The sequence below is a fragment of the Phyllostomus discolor genome, chromosome 1 (assembly GCF_004126475.2).
Source record: "Phyllostomus discolor isolate MPI-MPIP mPhyDis1 chromosome 1, mPhyDis1.pri.v3, whole genome shotgun sequence".
NCBI classification, from domain to species: domain Eukaryota; kingdom Metazoa; phylum Chordata; class Mammalia; order Chiroptera; family Phyllostomidae; genus Phyllostomus; species Phyllostomus discolor.
In genome coordinates, this window is record NC_040903.2 from 101,366,989 (window position 1) to 101,383,862 (window position 16,874).

Here is a 16,874-nt window from a genome sequence, read left to right on the forward strand (position 1 = left end):
CAGCTTTCTGTGAATGTCAGAATCAGCTGGGGGGGTTCCTTAAAACCAGAGTGCGTAGACTCCACCCCAAAACTTGATTCAGGAGGTCTGCAGTGGGGCCTGAGACCTGCATGTTCAACAGGTTTCTAGGTGATGCTGAGGACTGCACGAGGGAGCAGCCTTTCTACGCTTAGCAAAAACAGCAGCAACGACAATGACAGCAGCAGCCACGACAATGACAGCAGCAGCATGGCTGAGGACTGCCACCACTTGGCATCTGTTACTCAGCTGGCTCTGATTTAGGTACACCAAATGTGTCCTATTTAATTTTCATGACTGTGAAAGGGAGATTATTAACGCCATAAATGGAACATCCACATTCAAAGGCAGGTTTGCCTGGCACAAAGTTTGTGTTCTCAACCACAGTCTGCACACTCAGCTTTCCGTCGGTGTTAAACAGGGAAACGACAAAGAAGTCGTGCTAGAGTGCATTAACTTGCAAGCACTCATAATTCGTTATGATTCCTTAGTCCCATCCACAATTCAGGTAGTGTGCTTGACAGCAGAGCAATCTCACAGCATAGAACACGTCCGCTTAAAAACGCCCACACAGGCGTGTCCCTGCCTGCACACCTAACGACACAGGGCCCTTTGACAGAGCGGTGGCTGATAGCACGAAGTCTCTCTACAACTTACAAAAACTGCGCTACAATGCTCATTTTAGAGTCTTTTTTAAAATTTACTGATTTGAGATCACTGACCCCATAATAACCTCTGAATCCACAGGTCACTTCTAATGGGCAAAGGGAATCTTCACATTAATTTCTTGCAAGGACAGACTGTAAATAAACTCGCACCAAAGTAGCCTACTATTAGGCCCTGCTCCCATGTGGCTGGCTGACAATGGCCCTGTTGCTAGGGCCTCAATGCCAGCTTTCTGGCCAGCCCAGGAGTCCCCCACCTGGGGAGCAAAAAACATCAAGTCACATGATCATCTGAAGCAGCTGACTGCATTCAAAACAAGTCCACATGTTGATATGCCCTGGGGAGGGAGCAAAGTCTCACTACCTAGTAGATGTCCATGAGTTTTCCAAAGTTTGCAAAAATATTTTTAGATAAAGAATATCTTTTAGTAGCCAAGTTCTTGCTTTTGGATCATACACTACTGTCCACCATCTGCAAAGTTCAACACTAATGCATCAAAACGATCTCTGCAAAATGCATCAAACCACCTCCTTTACCACTTTTTTTTTTTAAATTAAGTGAACTAGAAAGACTGATGGGGGACACCACAGACTTCAGTTTCCAGTGCCTGGTGAGAGCAGTGGCGTGTGAGACTCACCCTGCAGAACACAAATGCACAAGCCATTACTAAGGTGGACTGCACCACAGATGTTTTTTCAGACAATTCCACCACTCTGTAAATCAGCACAGGAGCCTGAATGAAGCCTGGAAATCTAAAACATGCCCTCACTTTCAGAGAGGTGGTGAAACTCCTATGGAATTCAGAACTAACCATTCAGCCCCAAATGCAGTCATTTAGTCAGCCCCATGCTGGGACCTGTCAGGGCACATTTACTTGGGCTTTTCAAATGCTTCTGGGAGGATGTGTGAAAACACTGTGGTAAAATGAAGAAATTAGGGCTCTGTAAGTATCAGTGAGAGTGAGCCTCCCTTTTCTCTGCCTCTTGCACTAAAAGGGAAATAACTCATGTAGAAGTAGAAAAAGACAGTACCAAAAAGGCCTGCATTGGGCTTCAAATGTGGGGCAGAGTGCTGGCTCTGCTGGCGACAGGCTGGAAGCACCTTCTTCCAGGCATAAACCCACAGGCCCTGCTGCTAATCTAGGTTACTCATGCAGGATCGCAGAATGCCACTGGGCGCTTCCATGGCAACCCTCAGCCTACAGCGCAGGCTGTGCACAGCTGACTACCCATTTATCACCCTTGACTGGTCACTTCACACAGACCTTCCTCTGCAGAGATGTGACCAACTCTCTCTAGAACTCACATTTAAAAGTTTAATTCTCTCTTGCAGGATACAGTGTGATTTCTCCTGTGTATTTATCTTCAGAGGCATGGAAGAGACATTGGCAGGAAGGTAAAGGAAAATCTTAAAATCAACAGTGCACATTAATTATGGAAAAGAATGGGTCTTTTTACTGTTTTAGAGGCACTATGCCATTCTGGTTTGACACTACAAAGGAGAGAGCAAACATAAAACTCACACGTCCGTTCACAAAAGTTGGGTATCCCTGGCTTAGACAGCAGTGATAGAAGTGTCACAAAGTAGCGGAGGCAAAAGAACAGCAGGCTTGCGTTCTTACTTGTGCAAGTAACTTTTTTATTTTGGAAGCCATCCATTGACTTTTTTAAAAAGATTTTATTTATTTATTTTTAGAGAGAGGGAAAGGGAGGGTAAGAGGGAGAGAAACATTGATGTGTGGTTGCCTGCCCCAACCCAGGCACGTGCCCTGACTGGGAATCAAATCAGTGACCTTTTGCTTTGCAGAATGACACCAAACCAACTGAGCCACAGTGGTCAGGACACCCCGTTGACTTTTTAAGTCCATCTTCTGGCCCTTTGTTTTCATGTTTTTCTATTGCCACAATCTAACACCCAGAGAACATTGTTCACATATTGGCTTTATGAAAAAATAATAATATACTTAAAAGCACAAAATTAGTTTTGTCATTAAATTGTATGACTCACAAATACAATTTGAACATAAGAAGTCAAAGTGGCTCCATGTTTGAAAGCAGACAAATATTGCTTCAAATAAATGAAGAATTTTCCCCTCTCTTGCTTTGTGTGTATGAAAGAATTCACAACAGCCTCTCGCATAATAAAAAACACTTAGCTAAATCTTCCAATGATTGTACCCTCATAACCTTCCCTATCACCTAACACACAGAATAAATACATGGTGGGGCAAAACTAGGTAGGTTTACAGTTGTTCATATGGAAACTAATATAATAATTAATAAATAATAACACGAGAATAAACTTTTGCATATTCACAACCATAAACCTACTTTTGCCCCACCCTGCATAAAGAAAAAAAATCAGAGACTTAATACTGATACAGTATCTGATTTTATATAGAAAACAAATAACAGCCAAGTCAAATGACAAAACAGCATTATGTCACAGCTGTTTTCCTGGGGAGCTCCCAGGGGATCCTCTCAAAGTAACAGCTCTCCCTGGTTCTCACTTCTGCTTGTCACAGAATGCTCAGCCCCATTGTAGTACTGAAATAGTTGTATGTGACTCCATTTTGCAAAATTAAATCAATCTTTAAGTTACCATACATAGCTGAAAAGCATACTATGAGTTTTAACTTGAGACAGCCCTGACTTGTGCAAACTTGAAAAAAAAAGTCACTTCAATTCTTACAAGAGATGTGTTAATTTACCTTTCAAAATGAATCTGCCAGGTGCTAAGGATTACTATGGACCAACATCTGAAAGGCCACATGTGACAAAAATCTACCACGGAGTACTAGATTAGGGTTGGAAGAGGCTGGTGATGGTGGGCTGATTAGGAATCCAGGCCGCACAGTAGGAGGTGTGTGGTGACCAGCAAGGGAAGCTCAGCTCACATCACTGCCTGAGCTCTGCATCCTGCCCCCAACCTTGCCCCCTCTCCCAGGTCCATGGAAAAACTGTCTTCCACAAAACCGGTCCCTGGTGCCAAAAAGGTTGGGGACCACTGATTTAAGGAGTATTTTGTTTGAACATCTATTTTATCATTTTTTTCACAAAAATTATTCACTTATTATCTGTGTAGTTAAAAGTTCTGATTAAAAACAAGAAAAAATAGCCTCATACACAAATAATATCAAAATCAGGGGTCAAGAAATATTGCAATATTGGTCATTTGGCAATAACTCTCACTGAAACCTCTAAAAACTGATTTGAACCCTGGACTCAGAATCAGATTGTTAGTAAATAATAACTACAGACCACCTGCATAATGCAGCACATGAGAGACTGTGCCACAAAGTTCAAACGCAAGCTGCTGCTGTTTTTTCATTGGCGTAGCCCCACTGTAGCCTGTTCTTCTTATTCTGTTCCTCTTACTAGACCACAGAAATGTATGTTGAGAGGCATTTTTTAAGATTGTATTTATTTATTTTTAGAGAGAGGGGAAGGAAGAAAAAGAGGGAGAGAAACATGGTCAGCTTTTTGTACATCCCAAACTGGGCACAGGACCCACAACCCAGACCTGTGCTCTGAGTGAGAATCAAACCAGTGACCTTTCAGTTCACAGGCTGGTGCTCAATCCACTGAGACACACCAGCCAGGGCTGAGAGGCATTTTTACCATCTAGATGCAAAAGCACAAGAACTTGTCTTCCTCATTCACTGATCTTAAAGGGGAGTAGAGGAAATGTGTGGGTGGGACATGCAGCTCCAACCAAAAGAGGGTGAGGGGAAGGAGTCAGATGAGCTCAACGCATTCCCATGTGCAGTACATCAAGTCCCTTACCATCCAAACACATTTTGAGAATAAAAACCTCGTACAGACTGAGGAGGGCCAACATGCAAATGACACAATTATATAAAGCACACCAGTGGGAAAAAGTCATTTTCAGCCTCAAGGATTTGACGATCTGTAACTGGGAGCTAACAAAATATTTGTTTAATGTTACTTGAAATGAGAACGTAATGTTACTGACAAATTCCAGAAAATCCAGTCTCTGAGAAGTGTTCCCTAAAATGCTGACAGTACTTACTGGCAGTTCAGTGAAAGGACATACAGAAAACACCCCCTTATAGTGGCAACAGGCTCACTAGAGATAAATCTGTCACCTGACCAGTTATTTATGTCTCCCGCTGTAGTTATAAAGGTCCCTGGTGATCAGAGCCACCTCTGACCGCCTGTTCTGTTGGCACTATTCATTTGGCACCAACCAGAAACATGGGCAGAAGCTGCTGGCTCTTCCCCTGCAAGTCTGGTCTGCATGGGACCCACTGGAGCACTGCACTCATTACCAGGCCATCCTCACTGTACACACAACAGACCACAAAGGACCACGCCACATCCCCATAAAATAAGGAGGTGGGAGAAAGTCTCTATCATTACAGAAAGCTGTGATCACAAACTAAGAAAGAATGTAGACAAGCAAGCCTAATGCTTTGTTTTTTTAAAGGTTTGCCTTGTTTAATTCATACTCAACTTTTTAAAAAAACTTTTTGGGCTTTAAATCTGCGAAGCATCCATAATTCAGGGTTGTGTGGACACTTCTCAGAGCACAGCGCCCCCAGGCTCCTCATCTCGGGTTATCTAGCTCCACATAGCTGCCTAATCTTTTGAAAAACCGTGAATTGTACCTTATTATTCACAACCTTTCTGAGCTCCCTGCTACCTATAGAACCTATAGAATCAAAGCTGATGGGTCATATATACAAAGCAATGCCCTTTACAACCTGGCTTCCACTCACGGAGTATCCACTCACTTCCTCACCTCTTGACCCTTTGAGTAAAGGATCTGGAAGGCTGGGGAAAACACAGGCCTTCTCTCTGTCAGTTCCCTAATGAATTCCTAACTTAACTTTAAAAACTTTCCCAAGTATCACTGCCTCTAGCCTCAACCTCCCCTCTCACCTCTCATCCTCTGCTGTGAATGATTTCTTCCTCTGGGATACATCTGTTCTTACTAATCTCTCCATGTTTCCATTTACAAAAATGAGATGATCTGTACAAGTGACCACAGATTTTCCTTATTGGACTATGAGCTTTTTAAAAGCAAGGACTACTCCTGGGAGCACAGTGCCTAGCAAAAAATGGTGCTTAATATACATCTTTGACTGAAATGATTACAGTTGCCCCTTCAACAACACAAGTTGGAACTCTGTGGGTCCACTTGTGTGAATATTTTTTTCAATTAATACCTGTCCTATTTTTGATTCACAGTTAGGAGGCCACAGATGCAGAAAGCTTGCATTGAGCAGCCCCTTTTTATATGGGGATTTCACAGTCCACAGATTTAGGTATTCACAGGGGTTCCTGGAACCAATCTCCCCCAGATACCAAGGAACTACTGAATTTTGGGGAAGTCAAAAGTTATACAGATTTGCAGCAACTCAGGAGGTCGGTGCCACTAATCCCCATACTGTTCAAGGGCCAACTGTTATGTTTAAGCATTACTCAATTTCAAACAATCCAGAATTCTCCTGAACTCTGCAGGTCTTATTATTTGATGACAAAATATGATTCACTGTCTGAAACCTAAAGCCAATTTTACCAGACTGTTGTACCCATCGAATGACTCAAACCTAGAAGGAAGCTGACATCACTCTTTCCTAGATCAGCCATGAAAGCTGTCTCAATAACACCATACATATGTTTATCGCTGTTACAGGTTTTACTCTTCAGTTTGCCATGCTTATTAATTAGTCATAAAAGCCCAAGTAAACTGCACTAAAAATAAAAGAACATTTGAGCAACATTTACAGCAGATATGTATTTAACTTCAAATCAATAAGATTTAGTGCAATATTAATAAACTGTCTCCAAGATTAAAATGTCAGTAACAAACCCTCCCCCCTCCATGAAAAAGCTCTTCATGCTGGTATAAATGCATTTTGGGAAAAAAAACAAGAAAATACAAGATCTAAAGAGATAATTTCTAAATGCACCTTGGATTATGTGGCTCCTCCACTGCTGAAAGCCCTGCATAGGCTTCCCTCAGCATTTGAGATTCACTCAGAAGCCTGGCCTATTGGGCTCCATCCCCAGCACACTTCCCCTTTTTTGCTACCTCCCATATATATTCTCCTCCCCCTGCCCTTCCTCAAATACTAGCTGCAGTGGCCTTTCCCTGCCTGGGACAGGTTGAGCTTTCCAAGTTGGGTGCTGCTGATCCTAGTCTAGATGCTCTGCCCTTATAGCTGAGGATGTTGTCACTAATGGCTCAGGTCTTAAAAATCAACTCCTTAGGGAGGTCCCAGATCTAAATGGCCACTTTGCTCCACCAGCTGGAGCTGTCTAACACTTTACCCTGCTTTATCTCTTTTTATCACTTTTTAAAATTATCTTGTCTATTCACTTATCTATTTAATTACTACTGGCTCCCTGACACTCACCTCTAGGAAGAATTTAAGTCTGCAGGTCAGCCACCTTTTTTTCTTGCTCCTCACTATTTAAGAAATACCCATTAGGCTAAAGGATATTGGTTAAATGGATGAAATTCTGCATATACATGCAGACTCAAGTAGTGGTTTTTCTTTCTTTTTTAAAAAATAAACATTTTAGTTATTTATTTTTAGAGAGAGGGGAAGGGAGAGGAACATCATTGTGTGGTTACCTCTCACATGCCCCATATCGGGGACCTGGCCCAAAACCCAGGAATGTACCCTGACTGGGAATCAAACCAAGCAACCCTTTGGTTCGAAAGCCAGCACTCAATCCACTGAGCCATACCAGCTAGGACACTCTCTCTTTTTTTTTAATCACATAATTTGACGTTAACAGAAACATTTTCAAAAGACATATTTTTTAAAAAACCAGGCAGTTATAAAGAGCATCCTGTAAATAACTGATTAATACATCAACTTTTCAATTGCCAAACAGAAAGCAAGAGAAGAGCAAATCATTTCCAAATTAACCTTGTATCTCATGGGACTGCTGAAATGTCCCTAGGGGGATTAAAAGACAAAAAAAGGGCAACTCTTCTTTGGAGAAATTATTCAGGTGCAAGTTGGGCTTTTCTTTTTGTTTGTTTGTTTGTTTTTTAAGGAGAGACTAATTCTACAGTCATAAGAAATCAAACATACTAAGTGGATTTTGTCACTTAACAGCTTAAGCACCAGATAATGCCTAGCATACACCAAACTGAATGAATTATATTCTATAGAACAGCTCGGAAACCTGCACAGGATTTACCATTCCAAAAGGAAGGGTCCCTCCCCATGACTGAACTTCTCACACACACATTCCAGAGAACCAATTGCACCATGTACGATAAGAAGAACCGTTTGAAACTGGGCCAATGTACCAAGTACAGCTTCAGCCAGAACAAATGCTCAGCATTTAGACTTGCTAACCAACAGCAAAAAGCAACAGGAAAAGGCTTACACTTGGAAAACGAAAGGTAAAGCAATGTCTATATTGATAAGGATAGTGGGAAACAATAGGGTAACAAGGAAACTGGCAAGATCCAATTTATTTCTCTAAAGAAGAAAACATTAAGATAACAGAAAGAAAAAAAAGAAAACATTTAAAAAACATCTTCTTTTTCTTGAAATGAGTAGAGACCCATCAACACATTTTTCAGCTTGTGAACAAACAAGCAAACAGAAAACATCTTAGAGCTCCTCTATCCATTTAAAGAAGCTCATTCCATTATGGGAGCATATATCTAAAGCCAAATTCAAGAACCCCTCATTCCCCAATCAACATAAGTAGTAAACACACCTGCCCATTACATTTAAACACAGTGAAACAGGCTGCCATGGACACATACATATGAAGAGATAAACTTTCTATGACTGAAAAGTTTGGTCAGTCTCTAACAAACAAATGGACATAAAAATACAGATATCTAATCTTATTTGCATCTTACACAAAATAGACAAAATGTAAGAACAAACTGTTCATATACTGTTTGTACAATCATCAGCATTTTTTTCTTTATATCTTGACTTACAGTTATCTCTCTTCAACTGCACATTCACATTCGTTTCCACAGAAAGAAGCCTGATGTCATTAAAAAGTAGAGGCAATCTCATTATTCTATTCCATTCAATTCCACAGGCAATTCAAGTAGGAAGAAGAGGGAGATTATTATAGGAGAGGATAGCTGGAAACATGTATTGGTATTTTATATGGCAACAAGCAACAATTACATGTTTCTAAATATTCTCATTTTCATCATAACCCCAGCTCACCTCCTACCACTCACTATAACTGGCATCTCCTGAAAGCTAAACAGTAAGGCATTGTTTTCCTGAAGAAGTCTTCCTTCATTCTGACCTCTGCTAAGCAGTGTTATGAGCCTTACAAAGCTTGTCAGGATTCTTTGGGCTGTTTTTGGCCCAGCCATGAATATTTATATGCAAAATATATTATCTTTTCCCCATTGCTGCCAACAGGCAGTTCACTTGCATAAAACAAAAGATATTTATCAAATTTAATTAAGCATTCCTCCACCTTTTTCAACACTAATAACTAGAATTGAGAGTTTAATTTTAAAAGATAAGAAAAACTTTGGGATTTTTAGAGAGTACTTTAAAATGCTTTCAAGTTTTCATTTTTTACTCTCTTTGAAAAGCAGATGCTAATACATCTATTGTAAGAAAAGAATAAGCGAACATTCAAAATTACCAAATATACCAATAATTTATATTAAACAAGCCCTCTAATTGTAAAATATTTTCTTCAATCACTAAAATTGCATTTTAAATATGATTTATGTCACTTAAAGTTATTTACGGGCATGAATACTCTTATCTATACTGTAGTTTTCTGTAGTCCAATTCAAGATTTTAAGCCTCATAGAATGAAAGCAGAAAATCTATTTGTTTCCAGTAAATACTGATGGCCCTGGCCCCATATACGTGCTAGACCTAAGGAGATTCCACAGTGGGAGAAATAAACAAAGTGGGGAGGGGCAGGCTCTAAGAGTGATTGAAGAGGCTGGCTACAAGTGTTAAAGAATCAATAGAGAAAAACAAGAAGTCTAAATGGAGGAGCCTGGGACGATTTCATTAGGAGCAGTGACATCTGAGCTTGAAGGATGAGTAGAAGTTTGGAAGAGAAGAAGGGGCCCCACGTCCCTGCTAAAAAGCTTTTAAGTCACAGGAGTGATCATTCACCGTGGGGTGTTTACACACCCACTTCACCTCATCCCCCAACTCCAACTCCAAATTTCTCCAAAGGGCCCTTGATAATTTGTGGGCATGACCATCTTTTACAGTCATTAGCTCCACTGGACTAGCCTAGATCCTCAATGGCCTTTTAGGGCAGCAATTGCCTGAGAATAGTCGTGGACAGTCCTCGGCCTGAACCAGGATCTCAAATTACTTTGCATGTGGAAAAGTGTCAATTTTAGAAAATGAATGCAGTGGGGATGTCAAAGTTTAGAATACAAATGGACTTAACTGTGGCCTGCGATCATCACAAAAGCAAAGCTGATCACTCCTCCCAAGCTTTCTTCCCTCCTCGCTGGGCCCAGCGAGCAGAGTCTCACTGCCCACAGAGCAGCAGCGCACTCACTATGGATTCTTGCTGTGCAACGTCTGGCCTGACTTTTCAACTCAGGTGATTTCACACTACATCAAGACCTCCATGTGTCATTCTGTTTGCTGAAGCAACAGTGAAAATTCTATGATTTAAAAAAGTTCAGTAGTAAATTTAAAAGGAACATTTAGTTGAGCATTGTCACTCCAAACTGTTTCTTAATTTCTTGGCATGCTTAGTACAGAAATTTCAGACTTTTAAGTAAAATTAGTTAAAGGAGAATAAGGCTACCATTGGCAAAGAGGGGGTGGGGCAGAATTTAAACATTCCTCTTTGATTTATATTGGTCAATACTTAACTTTCAACCTAAAAATGTACAAAGCATAATGGTGAACTAGACCCAAGGGGTGGCAAACTATGGCCTATGGGGCGAATTTGGCCCAACTGTCTGTTTTTGTAAATAAAATGTATTGGAACACAGCCTTGCTCATCCATTTAGATACCGTCTGTGGCTGCTCTGGCCCTAGAACGACAGAGTTGATAGCTGCAAAGCTGACTAGTTGCAATAAGGACCCATGGGTGGTGAAGCCTAAAATATTTACTATCTGGCCTTTTACAAAAAAGGCTTGGCAATCCCTGGACTAGGCTTTAAATTATTAAGAAAAAAAAATAAAGGGTAAATTTTAAAGTTTCATTTTTAAAGAAGTGGAGTGCAGGCTGTTTTCTGAAATAAGTTCTGCTGAAATATATGGGTCTTTCGGGAACATCAAATTTCTCTCTTACTAGCTTTCCTGACATAAGGATGGATGAAAAATCTCCATTCTTATCTCTAATTTTCTAATTGTAATGCCTTCCACGTTCATTCCAAAAGATTGGTATAATGTAGTGTGCAGTAATAGGTGTGCCAAGCTGGCAGCCAGTCTCCATATGATGTTACCTAATAATTCTAGGACTCAGCCTCCCCACGGCCAACACCTTGCCTGGCCTAACACCAAGCCTCAAAAGGGCTGTAAAAAGAATGTGTTGGTGGATTCGGGAGATGCAGTATGAAGCATAAAAAACATTCCAGTCACTGATGCCAGTTGCATCTTCAATGGAATAATGAAATTCACACCACAAATCTTTATAATTTTAGGATGAAATACATGGAGAAGGATAGGATATGAAGGAGATGGCAGAGAAGAAGAAAACATTCGATGCTCCGGGATTAAGAACTCCCAAGGCACAGTGAGTCCGTCCAACCACACTGAGCTATCTACTCCAGCGGGCGGGTGTGGTTTTTGGAAAATATGAAGAATGAAGCCTGTGGCTGCTATTAAAGGTCAGAACTTACTGTTCCTCAAATGTCCTGGTTCTTTAGAAATCTGCTTGGAGACTGCACCACTAAATTTGAATACCTTTATGGAAATAAAAGGACATCTGTCAGGTTGACAGTGTAAGGAAATAGGTTGACAGTTGATAAAATTAAGCTGAGATGGTCAATAGAGGTAGAGTGAACCTCTTACACATGTTTATGTCTTATTCCTTAGAATTTAAAAGCTCATAGGGGGCCTCTCACTAGAGATTTCATTTTTAAAAACAATATTGAATATACCTTAGGTGGATCGAAAATCCCAGAAACTCAATAAAGCAACAAAGGAGAATTCTTAGCTAGAGACAACCTAGGTAAAGAAAAGGTATCTTGCCCTGGCTGGCGTAGCTCAGTGGATTGAGCACGGGCTGCAAACCAAAGTGTCGCAGGTTCGATTCCCAGCCTGGGTTGCAGGCCATGACCCCCAGCAACCGCACATTGATGTTTCTCTCTCTTTCTCCCTCCCTTCCCTCTCTGAAAATAAATAAATAAAATCTTAAAAAAAAAAAAAGAAAAGGTATCTTAATTCAAAGGTTTTGGTCTGAAACTTCAAATTACCTAAATATTCTCTACAAAATGAGATATTGTCAAACACATACAACTCATCTTACAATTTCTTAAAAATAGAAATGACACCTTAAAAGGATGTCCAACCTGATGTGCACAGGCCCCATGCTGCCCAGGATGGCTGTGAATACAGCCCAACACAAAATCATAAATTTACTTAAACCATTATGAGATTCGTTTTGTGGGTCCATGTCACAACATATTTAATGTGTGGCCCAAGACAACTCTGCTTCCAATGTGGCCCAGAGACGCCAAACAGTTCTACAGCTCTATGAATGGAGAAAAATAAAATAGGAATGTGCATATTTACTTATCTCCCAATTATCTTCCCTCATAGACACATGAGACTAACACCAAGATTGGTCTGTATCTTAATAGGGGTTTAGGTTACACGGGTATATGCACTGTCAAAAGGTTGCCAGGACACCTAAGGTTTGTGCATTTCATGGCACATGAATTTTATGGCAACAGAAAAAAACCTGTAAATAAATACTTAACTTTAATGACATAAAGGTGAAGTAAGGAAAGTATACTGATATCTGCAACTTACATAAGAAGCACATTAGAGAGATTAGTGGGCAAATACAGCAGTGAAGAGATGAACAGATACCTGATAACAGAAGCATAATAAAGCATTAATAACACAATCTGTGAATAAAGCTTTTTACCATGAAATTCTCCTTTCAAACTTTTCTGAATGTTTGAAAATTCTCATCACACACTGTCAGGAAAAATAGCAAGAATAAACTACTAAATATAGCAGGATCTGAGGGAATAAAGTAGTAAATATCACAGGATCTGAGAGGGTGCTGCACACTGGGAGCTCACCCACCTTTCCATTAGACACATCTAGACACCTCTGGTTAAATCTGAAGTGTTATCAGAAAGGATTATACTGCAAGCACAAGTTCATGTACCAAATGGCACAGTGGACCTTGGGGAGGAAAGAAGCTGTACAGGGGTCCTGAATTTGTGCACCACATGAGATCACATCTGCTGTTGGCAGAGCTGAGACAGCTTGAGCATGCACATGCCCGCTGCAGGAGTGCAATCTATGCATGTGCGTGGGGGAAACCTTGCCTCACTCCTTTCAACTCTTGCTCTGGCTTCAGCTTTTTGCTCTGCTGAGGGAACTACAAGTTGATCCAGTGGTTACACACACTTGCAGGAGCAAGTTTGAGGCTCCCATCTGCACAGCTTTCAGGGCAATCTGCTTAGCAGCCACTTAGAACACTTAACTTACCTTTCCCTCCTCCAATCTTCATCTTTTAAAAGAAATAGTTGCTTTTTCCTATTTGAGAACCAGGTTATTTGTGAGGTTTTGGAAAATTAACCTTTGATTCTTGTCCTATTTCTTCATATACTGATTTAGTACCACCACCAGAATCAGATTTCCTTCTTCATATTTCAAAGTGTTTTTCCTGCAAGTCCTTTCCTACAAAATTACCAAGCCAGAAAGCTTTGGGCTTTAAGGAGTGCCTCATTCTATGGTTCTGTTTTTCCTAGTTTGAATTGCATTTGATATACAAAAGGCCCAGATTTCAGAAATGCATTTTACACAAGTGAATCTGTAATACAATAGGTAGTTACCTTATACCTACCAATCTCCCTTTCTGCATCTTTTCTCCCTTGAGCAGTTCAAAATGCAGCTGCAATCAACCTCTTCCCTGCCAAATATAAGACCCTTGTCACTCAAAATTCTTTCCTTGCCCCTCTAGAAGGCTCCCTGCTAATGGGCCCTCCTCAACTCTGACCCTTCCATCACCTCCTGCTACAGAAAAACCAGATGTCCACTCAAGGTCTCCAAACGGAAACTGCTGCTTGCTAGTCTCCTACCATGGTTCTCCTGAATTAAGTAAGGGAAGGCAGAGAAGAGGCTGAGCGATTCACAATAGGACCAAACACATGGCCCAACAAGCTTGTTAAAGAGGGTGGTCTCTAGAATCAGTAAGGCTTCAAACCTGGATTCTGCCACTTCCTATCTGTGATCCTTTCGGCAAGTCACATAAACTACCTGAGTCTCAATTATACCAGCCATTAAAGGGGGGTGGTGATAAATAATAGCACAAGTTCTCTGAGATTAAGTTGAGAATTAAGTGAGCTAATGACTGTTAAAGTGTATAGCATACAGAGAGCCCTCAAGTGGGTAAGAAAAGTCTGAAAATGTCCCTCAGTTATACCTGCAGCCCTGAAAAGAATACTGAGCTCTTTATCTACCCCACTTGGGTTTTACACTTTTCAAATTCGCAGCCTGTAGCCATCCAAGCCTTTGCCCACCTCTAATTCCCTCTATTTCAACAAACCCTTTTCTCTTCACCACATTCAGAAGTGTTCCTTCCATTTTTCATAACCGCTAAGAAAAGTCTGACCACTTCTTTTCCTATAGGGCTGCGTAACCCACACAGGTATCTAGCACTGTTTTGCACACATTGTGTCCCAAATGAACGGGGTAAACACCTAACATCTGAGGCCAGGGCTGACTGAGTTGCAGTCTGATTACAATGTACAGGTGTCCACTGAAACACAAATATCCTCACACCTATGAACTAGGGGAACCTGTAGAGTTCTCAACCACGCATAACAGATGGCACTGTTACAGAGACTTTGAGCCAAATCATTCTTTCTGATGGGAGCTGTCTTGTACATTGTAGGATGTGTAAGCAGGGTCCTTGGCCTCTAAGATAGTGGTGGCATACCCTCTTCCCCAGCTATGACAATCAAATATGTTTTCAGCCATTGCTAATATCCCCATGGGTCGGGTGTGGTGGTGGTAAAATTCCACACACGTTCACATTGAGAACCATTGCTACAGAGAATGAGAATATTCCCCAAGTCCCTGAGTTACTTTTCTGCTCAGACAGCAGCCATCACAGTGGAACAGGTTAAAAACAGACACGGGAAATCTTTCCTAACAGCTACGTTTGTAACACACACTTTCAAGGCTGTCACGACTAGCTACTGCCCACAGGGTAAGTCACAAACTCTCTAAACTAGTTTTGTCTTCTCTAAATGGCGATAACTGTTCCAAAGGTTTAAGGTCTATGGTAAGAATTAAATTAACTAATGTATACAGAGTGCTTAGCCCAGTACCTGGCACATATTAAGTATTCAATAACTGTGAACTATTAGTAAATGTATACAGCTGGAGCCCAAGTGCTAGGCAAAGTAAGACAGGCATTGATTGCCCCCTGCCTTCCCATTCTTTCTATGCTTCTCCTACCCAGTCTCCTCCCCAAGAAGGAAGTAAGATAATTCAATACTAAACACACTGCAATGGTCCCTAGAGCTAACAGCATACAGAACAGGATAAGAGACCAGCAGAAGAAAGGAGAACCCAAGGACAGTATGAAAAGTGTGGTGTCCTGCAGCAAAGGCACAGGGGTGTTTGCATTACATACAAAAAGGAAGAAGCAGAAGGATGTCTGTTTCACTCCAAAATGAATTTCTTATAAGGAAGTGGCATCCTGAAGAAGGTTTATGCAGGAAGGTTCCACCCACATATATGTTCCTTTCCAAGTATTACAGGAGTTCCCTCAGTTACAAATACTCCACAACCTGAAACAGTTGCCTCGTCTCCCTAATTCTCCTGTGATAACGGAGTTGTGGGGATAACGCACTTCCCAGTGCTGGGTGTTAGGGGACACTGACTTCCATTTCTCTGCACGTTTCCTGACCCTGAGAGAAACTGCACACACATCGTGTTTCCTACCCTTGTCCCCTTTCCTGCCTCACAGTCACAGTTCAGGGAAAAGACAGACACATACACACACACACACACACAACCATGTTCCACTTTCTCCTTCTCTCCAAACCAAGGAGCACTGGCCCTAAATATAAGTACTGTATTTTGCTGTATAGAATGAGCAATTTTTTGCCCAAATTTTTGAGGGAAAAATAAGGATGTGCATTATACATGGGTAGTACTAACTCTGTATCTATATAAATGTTTTTAATTCTTTTACTTATGCTTATGCATTAAAAGTAACTCTAAAAAGCAGTAATGATATCCGTATGCAAAATAATACCCTGGAATACAATAATCAGTTTTGTTTCTAAATATAAATAATTAGTTAAAATTAAAGTGAAGATTTGTTTCCTGAAAGTTTGGGTCAATAACATGGGTACACATTATACATGGGAGTGCATTACATGTGGCAAAATACAGTATATGAAGAACAAACAACACATTTATATGAAAGTCTGGAGTAGATCAGTGGAGGCTGTGATGTCAGCTGTCACTTGCTGGAGGTATAACCTTGGCCAACTACTCGCCATGAGCCTCACATTCTTCATCTGTGCAGTGGGAGTGGCAATTCCTGCTTAGAAATTCAATGATATTTAACATGTGAAGTTCCTGGCTCATGGCTCAGAACATAACAGAATGCTCAATAAATGATCATTAATTATTATCATATATCAAAATTATACATAAAGCCTCTGTCCTTCAAAGTGCCTAAGTTTGCCAACAGAAATGCTTCCAAAAGAATGCACTTTTTCCCTACATTCTCCTATTAAAACCTAAAGATCCCTCATATAATTCTTCCCTCCAAAACAAACAAAAACCAACTTAAGTGTAGGATAAACTGTTATAGTCAAGCATGGTTTGTATGCATTGTTTCATCAGTTGCACTATTTTATTCATTATCGTTCCAAAGGTTTGCCATTTTGGCCCTGAGTGAAGAAACATTCTAGGTTCAGCTGAAGGCCAAAACTCTACATGATTTTTCACTGCTCCTTCTGCAAAATACTATCTGTGCTCCTGACCCATTTTTGGAAGAAAAGTAGTTAGTAAA

The 16,874-nt window shown here is 40.7% G+C and overlaps 1 protein-coding gene and 1 long non-coding RNA gene across 11 annotated transcripts in view; both read right to left on the reverse strand.

Moving 5' to 3' along the window:
* AFF1 (AF4/FMR2 family member 1) overlaps positions 1–16,874 on the reverse strand; it is a 194,415-nt gene that overhangs the window by 100,647 nt on the left and 76,894 nt on the right. The gene's annotated exons all lie outside the window — the stretch shown is intronic.
* LOC118500818 lies at positions 7,701–11,717 on the reverse strand. The gene is made up of 2 exons (XR_004903404.1): positions 8,449–11,717; positions 7,701–8,399 (listed from the first exon to the last, which is right to left on the reverse strand). It is a non-coding gene; the product is annotated as an uncharacterized LOC118500818 (long non-coding RNA).